This window comes from Episyrphus balteatus, chromosome 1 (assembly GCF_945859705.1).
Source record: "Episyrphus balteatus chromosome 1, idEpiBalt1.1, whole genome shotgun sequence".
In the NCBI taxonomy this organism is placed as follows: domain Eukaryota; kingdom Metazoa; phylum Arthropoda; class Insecta; order Diptera; family Syrphidae; genus Episyrphus; species Episyrphus balteatus.
The window spans coordinates 161153016-161177499 of record NC_079134.1 but is presented as its reverse complement, the minus strand read 5'-3'; the positions used below and the strand labels follow the sequence as shown (position 1 = coordinate 161177499).

General features: G+C 27.8%; 1 protein-coding gene across 3 annotated transcripts in view; it reads left to right on the top strand.

Annotated features, from left to right (window-relative positions):
* The window catches only part of LOC129907085 (putative uncharacterized protein DDB_G0285119), a 45037-nt gene that overhangs the window by 1874 nt on the left and 18679 nt on the right, over window positions 1-24484 (top strand). The gene's annotated exons all lie outside the window — the stretch shown is intronic.

Genomic DNA, 24484 nt, shown 5'->3' with positions numbered 1-24484 from the left:
TTTAAGGCTAGATTTGAGGCCATTTTTAGGAGTGACTTAGTCCACTTTTATAATTAAGGGCACATATGCATGTCAGTACTGGGCTGGAGAAAAGATAAAAGAAATGTTTTTTGTATTGAAAAAAAAAGCTTTTTGTTGTAATAAGCTTGGTACAAAATATTTTATTTTATCTTTTATTTAAATTCCGTGAAAATTTTTCCACGCGAAATTTTATTTGTTCGCTCGGAATTTAAAAAGCTATTGCGAGTTTCCCCTGGCGGGAATTAACATTTTTAGCTAATGTGGTTTCTTGTTCTTCATCAAAATTAATTTGTGAAAAGAACTATTGACTACCTCGCATATTACATGAAAAAAAAGTTTAAAATATGTACATAGCAGGATTTTTAAGCACGTGAACTTACAATAGGGGCAAAGTGAAATTCAATTTTTCCGGTGCAATCTTGGTCACGTGAAACTCACAATAGGGCTGAATATTTTAAATATAGATAAAACCGTTTTAAAAATGTATACATGTTTCTATAGTAGAATCGATTGAGGGAAATTTTTGATCGACATCTGTTGGTGAAACTGCATTTTAATTATCTGCAAAAGTTTCAAATTGAAAATAAACTAGCGATCCCACAGCCAAGTTTTTAATTAAAGGAAACATTGATACCAGACAATCATACATAAATAATTCCCTATTAAAAATTTAGAACATCTATGTATTATATCTTACACTGCCACTTCAAATGCAAAATTTCAACCTACCACTACGTCGTCGTACTAATACTCACAGGAAATCTATTAGTTTTCATTATTTTTCTACTAAAAGAATTATTTTTCTACCAAAATAAAGTTTTTTAAAATCAATAAAAAATGTTTTAAAAAATGTTACACATACACCAATTGTAACCAAAAACGAATCTAATTAAGATTTAGACATTATTGTGTTGTCATCTCAAAATTTCACACCGATATTGACCACGTGACAACTTGGGAGTATTTTTAAACAGAATTTGTCATTTTTTTTGTTACAAATTCTTTGCTATTTTTTTTTAAATAATGCCTTAACAATGAACCTGCTCATTCATTGCTAGTAATATGACAAGACCAATTGACAATCGTGTGACAAATTACTATCCGGTTGCCGATAGTGTAAATGGCGCATTAATGTAAGTTAAAATTTTTATTTCATACATCGAAATTATGCATCAACCATATAAAAAATCAAAAAAAAAAATTGCAAATCCAAATTTTTCAGTACATTTCCAAAAATTAATAATAAATCTTTTTGACGCCAATGATTTTTTTGTATTTAATTATCGCCAATGAGAAGAATTTATTTTTGGATATGAATCGAGTTAAAGTTGACTTATCACATTTTTTATAACTGGTGAATTTTATATCCGGTATATATTTTTATTTAAGACGTAGAATTATTTAAATTAACAGTTTTAAATTCGGTTGGAATTTTTAAAAAATCTACCATATGATTGATGAATGATGATGCATTGGATATTCCCAATATACAAATTTTGTGATTTTTTTTAAATCTTAAAGCGGTAATGCCAGATAAATATTTGACATCAGAAACGTGTCAAGATCCAGTTTAATTTGTTTGTTTTTTTTTTTTTTTAATATAAAAATATGATTATTGTTTTTTTTCTTTTAAATTTAATTTTAAGTTTAAAATTTTAAGAAAGTAATACTTCGTCTATTAGATTACCAACACTTGCAAAAAGTATCCGAAGCTAAGCTTTAAACTATTGTTTAGAAAACTCGCGTACCCAAAAGAATAATCCATCTTTGAGGAGATTGTTAAATATGTAGGTATTAATCGACTAAACTTTATTTAAAGTAGCTGAGTAATACTCATTATCTTCAACCAGAAACAAGTACAACATTTTCTATTGAACCCTACCCAAAACGCATCCATCCGAAAACAGAACAAAAGTGCCAATCACTATTCAGAAGGCTTATCCATTCCGCGGTCACATTTTTATTCTTTTCTTACTTATATCAATGGATTTTAATTTTGTTTCATTGAAAATTTATTGTTATAGTATATAGTGTGATGAAGCATTATTCTTTCCACGAATTATGTTAATTCAAGCATTCAATAAAAATGTATGTTATTCATCAGAAAACACCAATCTAACAATCCGATCAAATTCTTTGTGACGTCTTTTTTTTTGTCATACTCTTTCAGCTTAAAACGGTTTGTTTTCTTTATATTTTGAAGTTTATTAATTGTGTCTAGACCAAAATGACCTTTAACGTCATTTTTTGTTTTTTATTTTTTTTTTTTGTTTATCAAGGACAAAAACATCTATTTTTAATAATAAATATCAAAATGTGATTATAACTATTAAGCTATGCATATCAACAAATTTAAATGACATTTGAGAATTTTTGAGAAAAAATGATGCTTATTTTTGCATAATATTTATTTGTATACAGAGAAAAATAGACCACATAAAATAGAACAAAAACAATAAGATTTCTCTATGGTTTTCATCCAAGAAGGAAACCTTATTAAAACAATCGGGTTTTCCTTATTGTTTTAAAATCTGCAAAAAAATAAAAAAAACGATGACCAGGCTGGGAATCGAACTGGAGACTTCAAATCATTAGTCGCCCACCTTACCACCTGAACCAACCTGCCATGAAAATATTGATCGCGATTTTTGTTCTAGTGCTAAGTTGCAAAAAAAAATCAGCTTTTCAGTCAAATTTTAATAAGATTTTCTCTATAAAAATAATAAGAAATCTCCTTAAAAAAACCTTATTAATCGTTGATTTTAATAAGATTTCCTTATGAAATGTATGGACGGTAAAACAATATGGCAATCTGTTAGTTTTTAGCGGGTCATATTTTTCTCTGTGTAAGAATTTTTTTTTTAAATATCAATTTCTTCAAAATTGTTTTTTTTTTTTTTTTTTAATATAAATAGTTTTAACAGACACTGTTGCTAATAACTACCGTCGCAGTTTGTTTACCTTAATTTTACAATAAATAATGTCGTTCTAGCTTACCGGCTTGGAAAGAAGGCACTGGACCATAAAGCCACGTTTTTTTTTTTTTTATTATTTATTGAAATAGCAATAAATACCCTAAGTTAAATCTAAAATTTTATTACATATCCTTTTAGGAATGTAAGGATTTGAAGTCATTAAAATCTCTGTCCATTAACTTGGCTGCAATACCTCAGCCAAACTAACACCTCTATTCACACTTTATATCAAAAATCGATTAAGTCTACCTTGATTTACATGTTTGGCTGCAAGATGTGGACTGCATTTTGTATGCTTTAAATGCCGGTGGCGGCAACACATGCCAGTCGGCCAGTTTGTTTGTTGTTGTTGTTTTTTTTTGATTTTTTTTTTTTGGAAAAAAAAAACTCAGTGCGAATGTTGCGATATATGTTTTGAATTCACATCATCATCATCATCATCATCAGAATTTCAAGGTCAAAGTTTGAGAGTGACGGTTGAGTCTTTATCTTTAAGACTTTGAATTTGTATATAAAATTATTGTTTTTAGATACATATGTATTTAAAAGATTTTCGTTGAATTTATTTTTTTGGAGATTTTGTGTGAATTTTGTTGAATTTTATCGTGTGGCGTCAGACTAAAGTGTTGAATGTGTTTAATAGCTGGTGAATGTGTGGTTTTAAAATGGCCTCAATCATATATGCCCACTAATGATAATTTAAATAATTTTATCTTGTTATTTTCTTGGTCTTTGGTTTTATATTTTAAATTCAAGAAAAATAATAATTTAAAAATTGATCTTATTAGTGAAGCGAAGGTATTAGCTTAAATACCAGTTTTTGGTTTATTGGAATCCATCATAAAACTAGGGCAAAAAGTTAAATATGCAGCAAGTGTAAGGTCGATATAATCGTTCTTAAAGAAATGACTGTAAGTGGTTATTACGACAAAATTATTTAAATTTATTCAAACTAAAATATAATTATGTTGGTTACTATTTTATATCACCTTGATTAAAACTAGACTCATGTTTAGAACTCCAATTTGATGAAATGTTTACAACATAGCTAAGCGTTTGGTTCATTTTGTTTTGTTTTAATGAAAATTTGTCCATTTTAACCGATACGAGTAGTTCCGAAAGGCCTGATATTTTCCTTCAATAATTCAATTCCGTGAATGTTGCTACAAAACTATATATTAAGAATGGCGGCTTCCACTTGACCAAAAAAAAAAAAATCACCTAAAAATCGAATACAATCAAAGGTATTATGTGAGTAATATGTGATGAATGGCGTAGAAAATCAGTAAAAAAAAGATAACAAATTGTGTAAAGATAACTCTTGGACTTTGCACCGTGACAACGCACCATTTCACGAATCCGTGATAAAATAATATTTTCTGACCAAAAAATCAACGATGCCATGGAAAAAACAATGTATTCGCCTTATTTTAAATTTTAAATAACCCCTTCGAGGAACCAGTTTTCAGTCAGTATAAAAAATAAGATAGAAGTCTATGCAAATATTGAAATCGATTGCAAAAAATGCACCCGAAAAAGATTTTTGTAAGGTATACAAAAATGCATTCCATTAAATAATAATGTTTGCAAACAATAGTACAACAGTGGAGTAGTAGAATTTGGATTTACGTTTGATTTGATCTAAGGAGTTCATAGCAAATTCTTTCAGTGTAGCATTGTTTTCTAACGTTGTTTTGGCTCTATTTTTGTTTTCTTTTTTCTCCACTTTTTTTTTTGTAAAATGTCCTAGTGCACTTTTGTGCATTTACAAAATTTGAACAAAATTCACAACTGACTGGGTACTTGTACTAAAACCAGCATTGAATCAATTACGACGAAACTGATAAAATTTGAATAGCAATATTATGGAAACCATTAGTCCTACAGAAATGACAGAAATGATTTTTTACTCCAATTATTGGAAATTTTATACGTAGGTAAGCATTAAGACCGTGAAAGAACATTTTTGCCAAAAATAAAATACAAAATTCGGCTATTTTTTAACATTAACATTTTTGACAATGTTACGTTGAAAACTCGTGTTCAGAAACTTACGACGTTCATTGGGCCATTATTGCACGGTCTGTACCTATAAGTTTTGTGTGCTACTGTTCACACTAGGGTGGTCCTAAGGCAAACAAAAAGTGGCGACGCCCCCAAGATTAGTTCCAATTTCGGAAAAAAATGCACCAATTTTTTCAAATTTTTATTCCAAGAAGTTTTTTTTTTTTTTTCGATATTTCATCATTTGCTTCTAAAGGAAAGAAATGACAGTTTATAGCCTCATCAAAAAAATAGTGGCGCCCTCTTTACTTTTATACTTTCATACGGTACGAATGATCAAACATCCACCATTTACCCAACACTGGGCACAGAATATCGCCCCTGCTCTAGTAACTTCTTATCAAAATAGGGCCAGGAAGGGTTAAAAATAAAAATATGAAAAAAAAAATAGGTTATATTTTAATCATTTTTTGGATTTGATTTTGAGGGCGTCGCACTCAATTTTAGCAAAAGAGTAAAATAAGGACCACCCTAGTATACACATGCAGAAGCTTTCATAATTTTGTTATCACTTGTCAACTTGCATATTGAGATTATTTCACTACCCCGCTTGCCTCAATAGTGTGTACGCCCCTGTTTCTAGGCCATTTCTTGATGAAAAGCCTAGGTAAATTGAAGAATATTGGAGAATACGAAAAACCTGCTAACTTTGTTTTTCGTTTTCAAAATTGTGGCTCAATAATAGCGGACAGAATAAGGGGAAAGAATAAGCGTTAGAAATTTGGCTTAGTTCATATAAAAAAGGTGTTAGATCTTGGATTTAGGTTTAACTGTTTTTGTTTTTAATGCCAAAAAAAAATCAAAAATATTGAAAACAAAGTCAAAAAGTACAAATTTAGTAAACCTTACTAGGCTATTAACCTCTATTTTATGATTTTTTAATTAGCACAATTTTGATATTTCTCTTACCATTTTTTTACTTTGTGTTACATATATTGTTGCTACAGTTTTCGAAGTTTTGAAATTCTAAGTTAAGATCTGGAGTCAAAGTCTATGACGAAACGTTTCGAAAGTAAAAACTCATCTTGAACGTCTTATGTCTCAAAAACGTGGCGTCATAGATTTTTTTTACCTATCCGAAGTCATTTAAATATATTTTAAAAAAAGGTATATATTCCATATTTTGATTGAAGTTCAAAAATTCCAACTATCAAAACTATGTTACAAACATTTAAAAAATAGAACAAAATTTTGTTTAATAGTTTCTTTGAATATATATGTAAAACGTTTAAAATTCAAGTATATGACACAAAAAAACTTTTTATAATTTTTAGACCTTGAAAATTTTATAAATAAGAAATTAATGGCTAAAACAATGTTATACTTTTTATAATTAATATCAAATGATATATTTCGTTTTATAGATCAAAACCATTTTCTTATGAAAATTTAAAAAAAATGCTTACTACACAACAAGTTTAGTACAATAAACTTAAAATCAAAATTGCCATTAGTCCATCATGCTGAAAAATCTACTTGTTAAGTTAAATGTTTCTTTGTAGGCTCAATTAAATAATTAAAAATTATTTGTAACATCTTTATTCAATGACTGCCAAAAATAACAAGTTTTAAGTTCTTAATTAATTTAACTTTACATGGTTTTGTCGTTTAAAACAAAATAATAGGAAGTAATTAAAAAAAGTTAAAAAAATAAAAGTAATAATTATCCAAAACTAATTTACAGTTTAACACAAATCAGGTTTCGCGCTATGTTATTTTCAATTTTGGTAGCTCTTCACTAAACGAAAAAATAGACAAGCTTTCAAAGAAATTTGAGTAAAAAAAAAAGAATAACAAATATTATGTTAAATCATAATTAAAATCAAGTTTTTCCATTCGTGGAAACAAAATCAACGCACAAGGTCATGAGTGTGTGCTTCATTTCAAACCAAAAAAAAAACTGACCATACAAAACAAGATACTATACCACTATAAAATAGTTTTTCAATAAAATGGTTGACATTGATCAGCTGTTATATTACACAGACCACTTGGTTTTGCTAGTAATTTAAAGTAATGACACCAATCTATTGAAAAGTAGGCATATCTCTTAAGAATATAATCACAGAGTTCGACTCTGCTAAATGACTTGCGACAACCTTCATTATTTAGCTTTGACATGAACATAAAATGAAAACATTTAAAAATAAATATGCATTGACAACTAACCATCTAATTGGGGTATCCACCCCACGACCATTCGCGTGGTTAAAGCAAAGTGGTGTCTCCATCAACTTCAAAAGGTTATTCACCAATAATAACATAATTACCACAAAAAAAGAGAAATAGAGTTGAATAGAACCACATTTTTCAAATACCTCTCAGCGAAGTGGCACGCAAGCTAACAAGATCACTTAGAAAATATCTCTTTGCATCGATCTTATTCAACTTTCAACAAAACTGCAAAATTATGCAGAGTTTCAGATAAAATTACCAGCACCAGACCAACAGTGGGAGTGCCATTGCAAAGAGAGGAATAAACTAATAAAAAAAAAATAATTACGATCTCCAAGTAGTTAAACTGCGTCTCAAATAATATAGAGTTAAATGGTACAAACCAAGCTATGCTCCACAAAAACTCACCTTAGACTAATTTATACCAATGAGGGTTAACAGTGTAAAAAACAAACTAGAACTAGAATTATTTATACCAATAAGGAATTATCGTGAAATAAGCTTTTTAGATAGCGATATATGCATAAATAAAACCATAATCTCTAATTGGTATAAATTATTCTGAAGAAAGTTTTTGTGGTGCATAGCTTGGTCTATACCATTTAACTTTAGATTGTTTGAAACGCTGTTTTACTACTTGGGGATTTAGTAGTTTGTTTTTTAGTTTATTTCTAGCCCTTTGAAATGTTATTATAAAAGAGGGCTAAACAACAATATTTTATACCAGTTAGTGATGATGATTGGTATACAGAATAAAACTACTAATAAAGGGAATTTTGAATTCAATTTAGTTTGTTTAGAAGTAAAATACAAAACTAGTGTTTTATATTAAGGATTGGTATAAACTGGTCTAATGCAAACAACTTTATCATTCGAATAAATTAGACGACTTTATGGTTGGATTTTGTGATTAAAGTCAAAATATCAAGAAGGTAGTTCTTATTTAAGATATGTTGGCATTAGACCAGTTCTTATACCAATTGGCAGAAAAAGCTTCTCTTGTCGAAAAAAAATTGGTGACTGGTATAAACAAATTACAGCACAAAAAATATGTTCATGTCCCACTGTTTTCAGTCTACTTTAATTAGAACAAAAGCCACATGTCATGGTCGTTATGTGTTAAGGCGGTCTATACAGATTCAGAATGCTGGTGAAGTAGAAATAGATAGTTTGCAGATTTTTATTTTTAATTAATACCGTTGACATTTTATTCGTGCCAATTTTACACACCGCACAGATTCATGAACATAGATGCAAATTATTTGGAATGAGAATTTAGACAGACATGTTGCAATCATACTGTGTTGCATGTTCCTATCAGGTGTCTGAATACTGAATATCTTATGGCTTTTCAAAAGATGTTGCGTTGTTAGATTTATAATGAGGTTCGCATGTTTCACAACTTTCATTAGATTGATGCTAGCAATGTCGCATTTATTATTCTTTTCTTCTTTAAAAAGGTTTCTTGTTAGGCTATGAGATAAAAATGAGATTAATTGATGCAACTTTAAGGTGCACATGCACAATCAATGAACACCTGCATTTCCATAATGCTTAGTATTAAAAATATTTTAGAAGAGTCGTTAAAGTTGTCAAAATAGAATCTATTTACCCATATCTTCTATTCAAATCTACGATGTTTTGATGGGGTAATAAATTTAAAATCGAATAGACATCTAGGAAGCTATAAAAGTGCAACTTCGTACGAGTACGTCTACTTAAAATCCAGAATTTGTGTAGGTACAGGTTTCTGGTTTAACTGGTTGATATAAGCATGAGAGCATTTTGTGAAATAAATCTAAACTTTCCACTGCTGAGAGAAAACTATATAAACAACATTTTCCGGCCGGTAATTTATTTAACAGTTTAAATTAAGTTACATGTAGGTTCCTATTTGTAGGTAACTTAGTGCAGGGTGTTTGCTGATATTATAAAATGTATTCTGTAATAAAATTGAATAAATTAATTAAAAGCTATAAATTTGAAATAGTAATTAATTATTTTCTTGCACACTTTATGAGTTATTTAAATAAATAAGATAAACCAATAAGAGTTACGCTCAAAAATAAAAAATTTCACCCCTTTGACTTCCATTTTTTACTTGCGATATAGGTACTATAGGGCAAGTTTAGGATTCGTAAAAAAAATCGAACTCGAGATAACAATTTTACATGACATTACGATGATGGAGAATGCCAAAAAAGTGGGTCCAGCAATTCTGTCTGTCTGTCTGTAAGAACCTCGAGCTACAGCCTAAACTACTGGAGCTATTTTCTTCAAACTTGGTAGTTAACAGTTTTTGGTGATTCCCTAGAGGAGAAATTGATTTTTTTTTTTAGGACCAAAACTAACGGTACCTGTCATGTAACGGAAATACAAAAGTTAATTTTTTTCAAAAACGGCTCTAACGATTTTGATTAAATTTTTTGTGTGTAGTAAAGCCATAGAATCTTTCTTTGGAAATAAAAAAAATATTTTTTCTACAGTTATTAACTGTACCTGCCATAGAACCGTTTTTTTGATTTATGAATTTCTCGTAAACTACAAAACAGATTTCGACCAAAATTTTTAAACAGAAAACTTTAAGCAATTATTTTTAAAAAAAAATTTTAATTCTTCAAAAAAACACATTTTTGGATTTTTTAAAAATATTTCAAAATTTTTTTTTGAAAATTGAATTTTTTGAAAACGGGTCGGTGAAAAATTTTGAAATTCCGTTTTTAGGTGTAAATTAATTATTTCTTCGAAATGGCATACCAAGTTTTTTTTTGATAAATGTTAGAAAATTTTTATATATAAAAAATTATTTTTTAAAAAAACCGCTCTAACGATTTTCGAAAATTTTGTTCTGAAAATTCCTTTTTATACAAGAAATAAAATGGCATACTTATTTTTTTGTAAAAGATCATATAAAACGGTATTTAATTATTTATAAAATCAGATTTTATTTTTTTTTTCACCACTTATGAAATTCCGTGAAAATATCAAATTTTAAATTTTCCTTTATTTTTATGAATAAAAAGCTTTAAAATTAGACTAACTTTTACCATAAGAGCAAGTACGTGCGACCCCAGTCGTGCAATTTATTTTTCTAATAATGGATATTTTAAAATATAAATTTTCTGTGTCACCCTATGTTTGTTCTGTATGAAAAAAGTGTGTGAATGTATTATTTAGTTTTGTGACGTTAGAAAAACTACATAATGATAGTTTTAATATAAATGGTTATTAAGTTTTAATACTTACATTGTATTCAAAACATTGAGGAAGGTTCATTATTATACCTTACTTGGTTTTAAGACACGCGATTCAAATAGAATTAGGGCCAATTTTTCAACAGTCAGTTAAACAGTCAGTTAGTAGGTACTTATTCTCCTGATAGAGAAAAAATCATTTTTTCAACAGGCAGATATAGCTTATTCCTATGAATAAAACTATCTGCTTCTTTCAGAGACGAATAAAAATTATTCTAAGGAATAATATCAATAAAAATACTGTGTCAATTGTCAAAGCTGCTTTGAAATAATTTTGACAAAGAATACAGAGGAACACAAGAAAACAAAAACAATTATAAATAAAAAAGACGTTTAGTTTTGAATATTATTGAATTTGACAATTTTTTTTTTTGTTATTCTGTAGAATAAATTATTTTTGATTGAAAAATTCAATGTTGTTATCCGATTGTTTATAAGCCTGATAAATTTATTCGTCGAACAGTTAACTGACTGTTTATTAGAAGATGGAAAAATCGGCTCTTAATAGAATTGAATTTTAATTTTTATCGTTATGTTAGAAATAAAAAAAAAAAAAAAGCTGAAGGAAAAGCAAAGTTCTCTTCCAACAAGTATTATAATATCGAACTTTAATTAAGTTAAGGGTCAGTTTGTTCACACTCGGCTATCATTTAACAATGGATAATTTCAAGAAAAATCCTTGATTAAGAGATAATCGAGTGTGGACAAATTAGCCCTTAGACTTGTGCAGAATGTTTTCGGGATTTTAGATGTTCTGGGTTTTTGGGATTTTTTTAAGATTTCGGGCTTATAAAATTTCGGGGTTTTGCTATTTTTTTTTCCGGGTTCTGAACAAAACCCATATGAGTTTTTGTTAGGAAAGAGTTAATTAATGTTTTTGGAATCTAATGAAACTGAATATCAAAATCCGAAAAGTTAAAATTTGTGACTTTTAACCGTAGATAACTGGGGTACTAGTTTTTTTCACATTATTTAATTTCCTATACTGTTTGAAATAACTTCATATGACCCTTTTATGATTTTTAAATCTTTGACCTTGTTCAAGATCATATTTTCAAACTCGTGTTCTTAAGATCATGTTAAATAATAAAAACACGATTCAATGATAAGTGTGTTATATATTTATATCAAACAACAAATAAAATTCCTTTTCATTTTAAAACAAAAAATATATTTCATCTTATGTCATGTAAACAAATAAATCTTTTATATAAATAGAAAACATCTTAATAACTCCCAAACACGTGTTAAATTTGAGACGACCTTACCCGAAGTGTTTATAGTAAAATAAAAAACATATTTCGTTTTGGCAAAATTGTATTTCCTTGTCATATTGTTATATTATTATTTTACAGTTATTATTGATATTTTAATTTATAGCTAAATTCAATTTTCAAGATTGAATTATTTTTGTTTTGGCCAATTATATGCAAATTAGGTTATTAGGTAACATTAATGTTTTCTTCACTCAATTATTATGTTTAAAATCTTGTCGATTTATCATCTTCTAAAATCTTAATGAGGAATTACTTTACAAAAATCTGAACTTGCAATCATAATCAATTTGTCAGTTTGAAATTTTTGTATCTTTTTCGTATGAAAAAAATCAGATATATTTTTGCAAAGCCGGAGGATATGTTTTGCCTTATGACTTCCCTATATAAAAAAAAAGCTTGGTGCTTAATTACCTATCATCATCAATTAAATAGCTTAACTATTGAAAATGATACCTTTTGTAAGAGAAGGGTATTAATAAAATAATTTATTGCCTTATCAAGTAAAAAAATTTCTTTTTTGGAAGGATTTAAAAAAGTTCAAAGAAGGTAAAATCACCAAGATTAACTTTTGTTTTTGTAAAAAAATGATCCTAATGACTCTGATAAAAGTCTTTTTACTTTTAAAATGACGATCAGAAGAATGGGTTAAAAAAATGAATGGATAGTAATATTTACAAAACAAATTTAAAACTACGCACGTAAAAGTTATTAGGGCACCTCTTAAGCAAATATTTTGTGCATAATTTTTTTTTTTTTCTTTCAAAGCCAATTCTTGCAATGTAAACTCATCCCAAAGTTATTTTTCTTATGCAAAATATTCAAAACAAAAAACGAAACTGCCTTTTGTTATTGTTGACTTTGGATCTTTTCTCGATTTGCGCCAAATACCCTCAAAAACCAAAAAAATATTTTTTTTGTTTGCCATAAAATACCTGGTACATTTTTTGTCATTCCAAGCATAAATACCAAAGTCAATAACTTTTACTTCTTCTTCTTCGGCGTCGTGTTCGGTCGTCCAACCATAACCATTTCTTGGTATTCAATAAATAATTTAATATTCCAATTGAGTCACCCTCAGGGCAAACATTAGTACGTACTCAAATTCGTGTCTCTCTAAAGCTTCCGGAGTTCAATGGTTTTGCAGTAAATTTTGCAATAATACGCCATTTGTAGTGCAATAGTCCAAAGTGTTTGTGTACACTTAAAAAAAGACCTCCAGTTTTTTTTTTTTGGTTTTTATTTATTTTTTTGCCAAAAATAAAATCATTTATTTGATCAGAAATAAGTAAATTTTGGCAAAAATTGAGTAAACCACTCAAGTGGCTATCAACAATCACAAAGTCAGAAGAAATAAAAAAATCAACACTTGACAGGTGGAATTTTGTATTTCCACGCAAATTCATAACAAGGTCGACTCTCTTAAACAAAATCTATATTATATATTCCAAACCAGTTATAAGAGGCTTTTGGCCAATTTTGGTTTAATTTAATTGTGTTAATCGAGCTATGAATTCAAAAAATAAAAACATGTTCGAGAAAATATGAGGAAGTTGTTCGTTTATGGCTCTTCTAGAAAACTCAAGTGAGTTACTAAATTACTGTGACACTTGAAGAGGAGTAAAGGACTTAATTGATTTGGTACTGTTAAAACTTTGGACTTTGTTTACTAATAGTCCAACTAACTATTTATCCACTTTGACATTGGTTCTAAGATAAATGATTGATTTGACAAAATTCAAAAACAACCTTTGTTCTTGAATTGTAATCTTGGGTGTCACAACAACTTAAAAAAAAGGAAAAGTTGAAATATTATCACGGAAATTCATTTGATTTATCTTCTTCTTAAATTGTATTAATTTACTAATAAAAATAATGAACTGCTGAGATGTCTCCCATGTTTCTATTAGTCTTAATCAAATAATAACATCTTCACACAGTCAACTAATCTTTAGCATAGCTAATTCTAATGGACCCTTTATCAAACAAAATCGATTCATGGTCTTTAGAACTTGTTTAAAATCGAATTAAAATCATTCACGGAGGGTAAAGTAAAACATAGATTAGAATGTTTGTTTATTATTTTTTTTTGCTAAAATATACACAAAACTAGATAGTTACTAATTTATTCATAGTCTAATTAGGTGATTTTCTATTTTGAAACTTAGAAAATTAAGTAAAATGTATATTTTATTTTTCAGCATTATATCTAGAGAGCAGAAGTGATTTTTAATTATTTTGAAAGGCTTAAACTAAATAACACAAATTTTTATTCAAGAACAGTTAAATTTTTTAAAGGTAGAATATTATACTATTTTTTCAAGTTTTCAAATTATCAAAATTTTTTTTATACAAATTAGCTAAGTGTAAATTTTAAAAATAATTTTTATTATAAGCCATCTATGTATAACAGAAAAAAAAAACAATTCCTTTAATGAAATTGCCCAAAAAAGATTTGATATCTTTTAAAAACTTTCAAATAGTTTTTTTTTTTCTAAAAATTCCCTATTATGATGTAAATCAAATAGCATTCTTCGTTTAGAAATCAAAACCTTTTAAAAGAGATGTTTTCGTAAAATTTATTAATAAAGACGTTTTATTTAGTTTTTAGAGTTTTTTTTTGTATATTATTAAATTTAAATTATTCTTTTATGAATATTTACATAATAAATCTTAACAATGTAACTGATAACAGCAAGTTAGTTGGAGCCAGTCGTGCATTTTTTTGCAAATGAAATTGAAATTAAAAAAGTTCTGTGTTTCACATTCCAACATCTATCTATCTACTAGATTCATACAATTTTTTAAAATTTTTTTTGACATAATTATCGTTTATTTGATCGTCAATTGAAAAATGATTATAAATTAAAATGATTTGATATTAACATTTTCTACTGCTTAGTATTTAAAATTGGTGCAGGGTCGAAAGTCCACAGGCCAAAAGTCCATAATGGACTATTGGCTCACTTGTGTGGGTCATAACTCCATAAATCAATTATGGACTTACAACCCACCCAAGTGGGTCAAAAGTTCACACAAAATTCCTTTGGACTTTTGGCCCATCGATTAAAAATGTATAACAAATTTAGAAAGCAAAAATTCATTATGCGGCTGAGTTCTCATATTCTAATTTTTTTTGCGCAATATCTCTCCAAAACATTTATAAAAAAAAGTGATCAAATATCTTTTAAATTCGAGTGAATTTTAGAAAATTACTTTAATGAGTATTCAAAACTGGAACAATCGTCAATTTTCGAAAGTTTCTTCATTAAATGTTCAATTGGTGTCATGAAATTAGTCCAAGTGAAATGAGACCAACTTTCAAAAATTAGTTTTACTTCAATTTTCAACATTTATAAATATACAATTATTCAAAAGCTTTTTAAAACATTTGAATAAACATTGAAAACATTAAATGAAAAAATCCCGTTTTGCCAATTGTATGATAATACCGCACACCAAAGATGTTTATGTTATAACTCGGTAAACGCGAAGAGGAAAAAAATTTGCTCACATGAGAATCTTTTTAAATTGCAGAAGCCAAACGCGAAGCGGAAAAAAAATTTGCCCACGGGAGAACCAATTTTGAGGTGTGAAAATAAAAGTTCGCGCGAATTTTTATTCGTCTTTTGAACAAAATTTTGTTCTTCTTTGCTTTGTGCGAGTTTTCGAAAATTACTTCAATAAGCTTTACAAACAAAACTCGAGTCAGTTAACATAAACATAACATAAAATTTTCAAAAAAAAAAAAAAAATTATAAAAAAAAATTAAAAAATCAATTTACAAATATTGTTGAAAAATAATTACAATTTACAAATTAATATTCTTTAAGCACATTCCACATCTTTTTCGACATTATGGAGTTCTGGCTCACTTTTTTGTCTGTTTCTGACACCCTTGAGTGGGTTGTAAGTCCATAATTGATTTGTGGACTTATAACCCACCCAAGTGAGTCAGTAGTCCATTATGGACTTTTGGCCCGTAGACTTTTGGCCCGTGTACTTATGACCCTGCACCTTTAAAATTACTTTGAACTACTTTTGGTCTACTGAAAAAGTACTTCAAAGCAGCTTTAAGTACTTAGCAGCAGATAAATATTCCCAAAGCAATGCAGCTATTATAAGATATCTATGAATTTAAATGTTGATTTTCAATTTTTTTTAATTATCGGAAAACAAAGCCTCATCTCCAGCGAACTCGTGCATTATAGTTTTGTATGCTATGTCAATTTAAATTTTATCTAAATCAGTTTTATAAACAAATGTTTCAAGGAACTTAATTTATAAAATACAAATTTATTTACTATTTATGCATACTTATTAGCTTTTTTATTCGTAAAATAAAGAAAAAAAAAATAGCAAAATAACAATAAACAGCATAAGCCGATTTGTTTATTTCATTTGCCTTCACCTAGTGAAAGAGATGCATTAAAATTGTGTGTATATTCGTTTTGAATATTTAATTGGCACATGATTATAATATGGAGAAGCTGACATCAATTTTAATCGATAACCGATTAAAATGATCAATAAAAATGTCAAACATTGAAAATTTAAATTAATCCAAGCTTAGAACTAGGTGATTCTTTCAGGTGATTAAAAAGGCTAATTTGGTGTGTGTATCGTCAAATTGATTTTTTTTAGTCAATTTTTGTTTGTCTTATTTTTTTTATTTTTATGAATAAATTAATGAAAATGAAAAATAATACTTAAAAGCAGAATAAAAAGAACACAGACATTTTTTAATTTATCAGGTTCGTGAAGATTAAATTAAACTTTAACTGTAGCTGGCATATACTAGCTTGACCTTCTCAAAATGTCTTCCGCAATGCATTCAATCCAATCTACGTTTGTATGTATAATGTCTACACAAATCATTCTTAGATAAATAATATAATTCAAGCTTGAATAAAATATATTTTAAATACTCATAGATTTTTGTTTTTGTTTGTAAACTCGATAGTTTGGTTGTTTTTGCGTCATAAAAAAAGTAAAACATTTTGTTTTTGTTTTTATTTTTTTTTTATATTTACGATAATTTAAACTTTTTAAAGCTAACAGAAAAACAATGGGATACGTATTATAAAAAAGAAACAGAACGCACGTCTAATTAACATAAGTTTTATACTTTAAGTCGAATGATATCACTAGAACAAAATAAAATAAACTAGCCGACCCCGCACTCAAAATTCGAGTGCCAATTGTAACTTTTATTTATGCTCAAATAAACACACTATATAAATCACTTTATTTACTACTAAGAATATGCAACACTTAATTTTATTCAAAATTCGAGAATGTCTTCGAAGGTTCTCGTCTTTGCTTTTAGAAGTTTCCACTTCCAGAAGGGAAAGGGCGTGGTTCAGCACATTTGTTTTTGTTTTTTTCCTCAATTTTAATTTATTGTTTTTATCTATTTCAGTAAAAAAAAAAATAAATAAAGTATACATTCTGCACATCTAGATAAAATTTCCTATCGTTCGGTATATAATTTATACCCCTTCCGTTTTTGTGGGCTGGGTATTTTGTACCACAAAATAAGTGTTTGCCGTTTTATTATATGATGATGTTGTTACAGAAAAAAAAAATCGTTACTAGAATGTAGTTCTTGCATGTTTGTAATTCGGTTTTTCGCACGTTTAGGAAATTTGTTTTGAAACTAAAAAATATATTTTTAAACGGTTTTGAATTTAAAATACAGTATCTTTTACAAGAAAGAATTTTAAGAACAAAATTTTTATAAAAAATGGTATTTTTATATACCTACACTTTCAAATTTTTGGTCTAAAAAATAATAATAGTTAAAAAAAATATTTTTATTATTTTAAAAATTTAATCATATTTGCGGCATTACACAATTTTTTTTAATCAAAACGGCTCTAGTTTTTGAGAAAAAATAAGCTTTTATTATTTTATCATATCGCAGGTACCATTAAAAAATTACATTTCACCTCTGGGAATCACCAAAACATACCAAATCTGAAGCAGATTACTTAATTGCCCACCTTGTACACGGTGGTCTTGAAAACGCGGTAGGTTTTATAAAAATGGATCCCAAAAAGTAATGATGCAGATTTGTTCGAAATGATCTCAGGATTCCAAATTTGTAAATTCCAAAATCGTACCTGATCCCTTTTTTGAGTTACAGGCATTATTCATATATATATATATTTCACTTAGAACGGGGAAAAAAAATTAAACAAAAAACAAAAGCACATTATAATGTCATATACCTTTTTGGAAAGCTAAAATATACTCCTTGAATTTGATGTTTATTTGAAGTTAATTGAGTAAATAGTTTTTGAGAAATTTAATATCAAAGTAAAAATTTAAAAAAGAAAATAATTTTTTGTATTTAAGTTTATTTTTGTTTAATTTGAACCTTGTAGCAAGTTTTTTTTTCAAAATTGACTGTTCTATTTAGTTCTTAGTCAAATCCTTAAAAATAAATGTAAAAAACTATTCTAGTTTTTCAAAAATGGAAAAAAAAGATAGGCACTTTTATATTTGTTTTATTTGTTCCTAAGCAAAAAATTGTATAATGGTTATTTAATCAACAGATTTGTAAGTTCTAATCACACTTAGAGCCGTTTTCTTCACTAAAAGTTGAAGTCAACTTGAGGATTTTTATTCTCAACTTGTGATTTTGTTTTTCTTCACTCAAAGTTGACAGTTTCAACTTTAGATTCTCAACTCTCGAGTTGGTCAACTTCTGGTTTGATCAACTTCCGAAAATAGTAGAAGGTGAGGGAGCAAACCTGAGAGTTTTCTGTGAAATGTCATATTTTTTTGATGCTAAATCGTGGCAAAAACTTTTTTATTTCTGTTTTCATAGACAAATTGAGAATTAAACTTATGGAAACACATTTTCCAATCGCAGAATATTATTATTCATTAAAGAATTTTCATACACATTTTGCATCGATTTTTTTTTACATCCAGACAACATCGCTCTTGCGCGCACATACACTCATACACACACACTTTTACACAAAAAAAATTATTCCTTTGAAATTCATTTTTGCAGAAAAAAAGCAAAGCAAAATGCATTTAAATTTATTCCTAAAATGAATTTGACATTTTGATAAAAAAAATTGCACAAGAAATACAGAACAACAATTTAAAATGACATACTCGATTGTTTTTTAGGAATTTGAAACTGACAGTATTAGTATAAACTGTCACAAATATTCCAGGGATATTTTACAAACTGGAAGTTGAGAAAAAAAAGTGAAGAAAACAAATGTTCAACTTTTGTTTCAACCTCCGAGTTGATGTCAACTCTCAAGTTCGCCAACTCTCGAGTTTGCTTCAAGTTGAGCAATAGTGAAGAAAACCGCCCTTAGTGTGACTCAGAATCAACCCCAAGAACGTAGTGGTAATTTGGCTCCTTTTTTGAGGTTTTTTTTGTTAATTTTTGGTGTTTTTTTTAAATGTTTTTTTTTGCCATTTTTTTAATTTTGTATTTTTTTTTTTAATTTTTTTTTTAAATTATTTTAATAACGTTCTGAATATTTCAGGACTATTTTTGAAATGTAAGAGTTATATATTACGTATATCAGAAAAATATCCCACATAACATAGATTTCATTACAGCTAAGGTCCTCAGGGACCACAAAACCGTTTCTCGATTTTCATCGTAAGAGCCATTTTCCATGAATCCATAATGACCTTTCTCATTAATTTAAAAAAAAAAAGAAGACGTCCTGATCAGCAGCGTGTTACAGTGACCTTTTTTTCCAATATATTTGAGGCTAATTCTTTTTTTATTTGAAAAAAAATTTAAAAATAGCTAAACAAATTTGGAGAAAAGATACATTTTTCCTTAAATCTTAAGAACTAAGATACTTTTAAACATGCGGTTTTTTGTTTTTGACTTAAAATCAATGAGAGCGTTGATTTGTGTAAAAAAATGTACCCTTTATTAAAAACAAATGAATAAAATAAACTAAAAGAAAAAAAAAATATTTTTTTTTAAATAATAAATTTAAAATTAAATTTCTCCAAAACTATTTACTCAATCAACTTAAAATAAACACCAAATTCAAGGAGTATATTTTAGCTTTGCAAAAAGGTTTAGGACATTATAATGTGCTTTTGTTTTTTGTTTAATTTTTTTTGCCCCATTCTAAGTCAAATGTATAATGCCTGTAACTCAAAAAAAGGGATCAGGTACGATTTTGAAATTTACAAATTTGGAATCCTGAGATCATTTCGAACAAATCTGCATCATTACTTTTGGGATCCATTTTTATAAAACCTGCCGCGTTTTCAGGACCACCGTGTGTAGGTTAAAGATAGAGACAGACACACAGATTGAATTGCAAGCCCACTTTTTCTTAAGTTTGATTTTATCGCAAGAAAACAATATGTTAAACAATGTCGCCGGCACACAGTGGTAAAAATGATCCATCTAGGTGGACATTTGGCTGAAATTTGAATGTAATTAAGAGAAAAAATGGACTTTTCACAGTTATAAGGAATGATTGACAACTATGAAACCACTCAATTTATTTCATTTGAGAAAATTTCTCCAGCTTAACAGAGCAGTCTTTTCAAAGCAAAAGATGATTCCAGGACTTTGCACATAATGCAATTTTTTTTAAGATTACGTGTTTTAGCTCTGTTTGTTTTCAACCGAGTTTATTTTTTTTGAGAATTGTCAACAGTTGTCAGCACTATATGTGTATATGCAATACTTAAAGAATTTTTCGTTAACAATACCCAATATACACTGGAGAACCATTTGATAGAATTAAGAGTCTATACAATTTTTGAAGTTCTGTAACTTTTTTTGCCCACCTTTGCCCACCTTCCGGTTTTCGTTGTCCGGACGAGTAATTCATATAGATTACACAACGGTAATATTTGAAGCCATACACAACCATAAGCGTGCTATATTGGAAATTTTCGTTGAAAATTTAATTTTTACGGAATGATTTAATTAAAATCTGGAGAGAACAAACCGCTCAAGAAAAGGATTTTGATGTTCGCAACTATGTGAATGAACAGATTATTTTTAAAAGTTTTGATAATGAGAACTTTTCAGTTTTTTGAGAAATGGGTTATATGACTTTTAAGCCCAAAGAAGAAAAAAAAATTCAGACCAGTTTTATGCTGTGGTTCCCCATGAGTGTGATTTAAATTTTAGTGACACAAGTAACGGCGCATGAGCTCAAATGGATTTAGGTTATTCAAAAATATGTAGTTTTGATCATAATTATTAAGACGAATTAGAAATACATAACTTTTGGTATATAACCTAATTTTTCTCAAATCAATATTGCTTTCAAGCATTCAAAATGATTTCAAAAAGCACGATTTTGACTTTACTTCGACATTGAAAATAAAACTACAGATTCGTCAATTTTTAACCAATTTAATATTTTTTTTATCTATTAAGAAATATAGGTACCTACATATATTTTATGGTTAATGATAAAAATCGAAACCCAGTTGAAGTTGGATTGTGTGCACAATAGGTGTCAGAAATCAATTAAAATTAAATGAAAAAAGAAAATCCGATTAAAATAGATTTTTCGATCAATTTTGTTAATTTTTTATCGAAAACTATTCGAAACTATTTCAGCTGATATCGAAGCAGAAGTAAAGTAAAGAGTTTACTGGCAGCAATAGTTTTTTTTTATTAGTTATAACTTCAAAAATAAATAAAATCAATAAGATAATTTTCAAACACATGTTTCAATTCTATTTCGAGTAAATGTGAAATGTAGAAACTAGCTAATAATTTAAAATCTGCAGAAAATAATCCTCTACAGTTAATAAACATATACTCAGCACTTGTAGTAGATAATTTACAATTTTAATGCAGTTTATGAGTAATGTCCACCTAAAAAGTCCCTTTTTACCAGTGTGCGGCAGTGTCGCCTTTAGAATTCTTTATAAATACGAATTTTATAGTAAAGATCTGCTTATAGAGTTTGTATAAAGTTAAGCCACTGTGTCGTGGCTTCAGCCACTTCGTTTCATGCACAACTTCAAAATTTGGAAGTGTTCGACACTGGAGCAATGTACTAAATTATTACAAGTGTTGATAATAAATATTACTTTAGACTGAACTGTACTACTTATAAAATTTATTTAAGTTTTTCTTGACATCTCAAAATATTATTCAGAAAAAATACATACATATGTATGTATGTATTTTCAGTCAAAAACTTAAGAACAAATTTGAAATATATTTATTAAAGATGGGAAGAACGATAAGAAAGCAGAAGGTAAATGCGGGTAAAATATAAATATTATAGTTCATGTTTTCTCTACCAGCTAAACTATTGACAGCCACCTTTCAGATTTCTCGTACTTTATAGATTAATGAAGCTGCTTGTTAAAAAAACATTCAGTAGATTAATCCACTGACCATAAATATATGTATCTAAACCAATTAAACTTTCGGACTTAAACCTACGCCAATTCGACAACTATATGAGTAGGTACATCTTAAGTCTAAGGTGTTGGAATTTTTAAATAAGACAGTTTATCTTAATAATTGTTGTTTATACATTCAAGCGTCGGAATAATTTTAAAATCTTGATAATCTACTATATGTACTTATAAAATCAAATCAACTAACGTTAACCGAGTGTACATGTATTTAGCCAATTAACAACCATTTTTCTCTTTTTTCTCTATAAAGAAAATTGAAAATAAATAGTTCGAGCATATTTTAATAATAAAACTATTTTTTTATAGACCAGATAACAATTCGTACTCATTTGGGATAATTTGTATATAATTTAATAATTTTTAATTTAAAAAGGGTCAAAGGGGAGGAGACCATAAACCAAAAAAACTAAGCTTTAAAACGAACCTACTGATTCACAATGGCTCTATTAAGCCCTCAATATTAATGACAAAAGCATGATGAACTGATGTATGTTTATATGAAAAGCCAAATGGCCTCTTTGCAAACATGCACGCAAAGTTGTAGTCAATTGTAATGACAGGTAATAAAGATACAAAATTCACCAATCCCATAAAGAGTACTTCCGTTCTGAATTCTACAAGTTTATTTTAAAGTACAATAGAACGAATTTATCGAAACCTATTTTCGATCCTACAACTTTTTTAATTTTTAGGTAGCTATATACTTGAAGTTACATTAAAACAAATTTTATCGTTTTAAAATGTTTTGTCAAGTGCAAAAAAAAAAAAAAATTGTAAAAGATACTTTTTTAAAAAATTTTGAATCTATGGATAATAATTTAATCGGATTACGTTCTAAGATTTAACGTAATAATAATAACCCATGTGAATATTATTAATTAACAATTTTTGAATTATTATTATTTAATTTCTATTGTTAAGAAACAATAGTTTAACACTCAATAGGTAAGGAAAAGGTACATTTTTATGCCGTGAGAAAGAAATTATAATTCATATTTCATCAGCTGCGAAATTATTACTGAAAGCTGACTTAAAGAAATGTTTGTTTAGTAATTTCTAATGCTATACTGAAATTTGCGTGTTGTTCACCCACACCTTTCGGGGAATAAATTAATTCATATGTGAGATTTTTATCAATTAAAGCTAAAGGATTTAGTTTTTTTTTGTATTTCTGTTGTAAAGTGGCAAATAAATAAATGCATTTAGTTACACGCAATAATACAGGAATTTAATTTTATATTTTGAGCAATGTTTCGTTTCTTAAAACAAAGTTAAAGCCTAAGGAGGGCATCTAATTCAATTAGCATTAAATCAAGTTTTTGAAATATTTTTTTTTATTTTTTTGAAAACAATTTCAATGTACGTCAAACTTTTGGTGCCGATTCAAAATTGCAACGACATCAAATTTTGGGAAACCCATTTTGACGGATCTGAAGTTTTGTTTTTTATCTTGTTAACTTCTTAATTTTTTTTTTTTGTTTTTTGAAGAACCACAACCGAAATAAATCATTAAAAACAAGTTTTATAATTATTACCTACTTCTTTTCTTTTTTTGGCAGGTGTTTCGTTTTACCACACAATTATCATATTTTAGCAAAACAATCAAAATAATAATCAATAATTTTATAAATACAAAAAAATTTTTTTTTGGGAATTATAGACATAAATTAAATTAAAAGAAAGAAAAAAACTTGTTCTTTTAGCATTTGGCTTCTCATAGTTAACACAATTGATTAATTAATCTTCTTAAGAAAACAAGACAACCAACAAAAACAGCAATTATTTTAAAAATTACTACGTAATAAAATCGTGCTAAATACCAATAATTTTATATAAATTAATGTGCAGTAGCAAATACACAATAAACTTGCAAGTTAAAAAGATGATAAGATTAAATTTAGATGATTTTAAGGTGAGGCTTTTCTTTTATTGTCCATTTGAACATACATAAATATTAAATGTAATTTTTATCAAATTAACATCTTAATTTTTCTTTTTCTATGAATAGAAATTTATATTCTTGTATTTCATTTTCGTGCCGTTAAATGTTGCCGTACGAATAAGTTGCTCAAACTTGTTACTATAGCAAGGTAAATAGTCGGTAAAAGTGTAGGCCAATAGATACATAGGGATGCCAGATTCAAAATAAAAAAAAGATAAAATTAAAAACTTTTTACATCTTACTTACATTTTTCTATAGGGTAAGTTTAGGATTCGTAAAACAAATCCTACTCGAGATAACAGTTTTACATGACATTACGAAGATGGAAAAAGCCAAAAAAGACTAAAACTAACGGTACCTACCTGTCATATA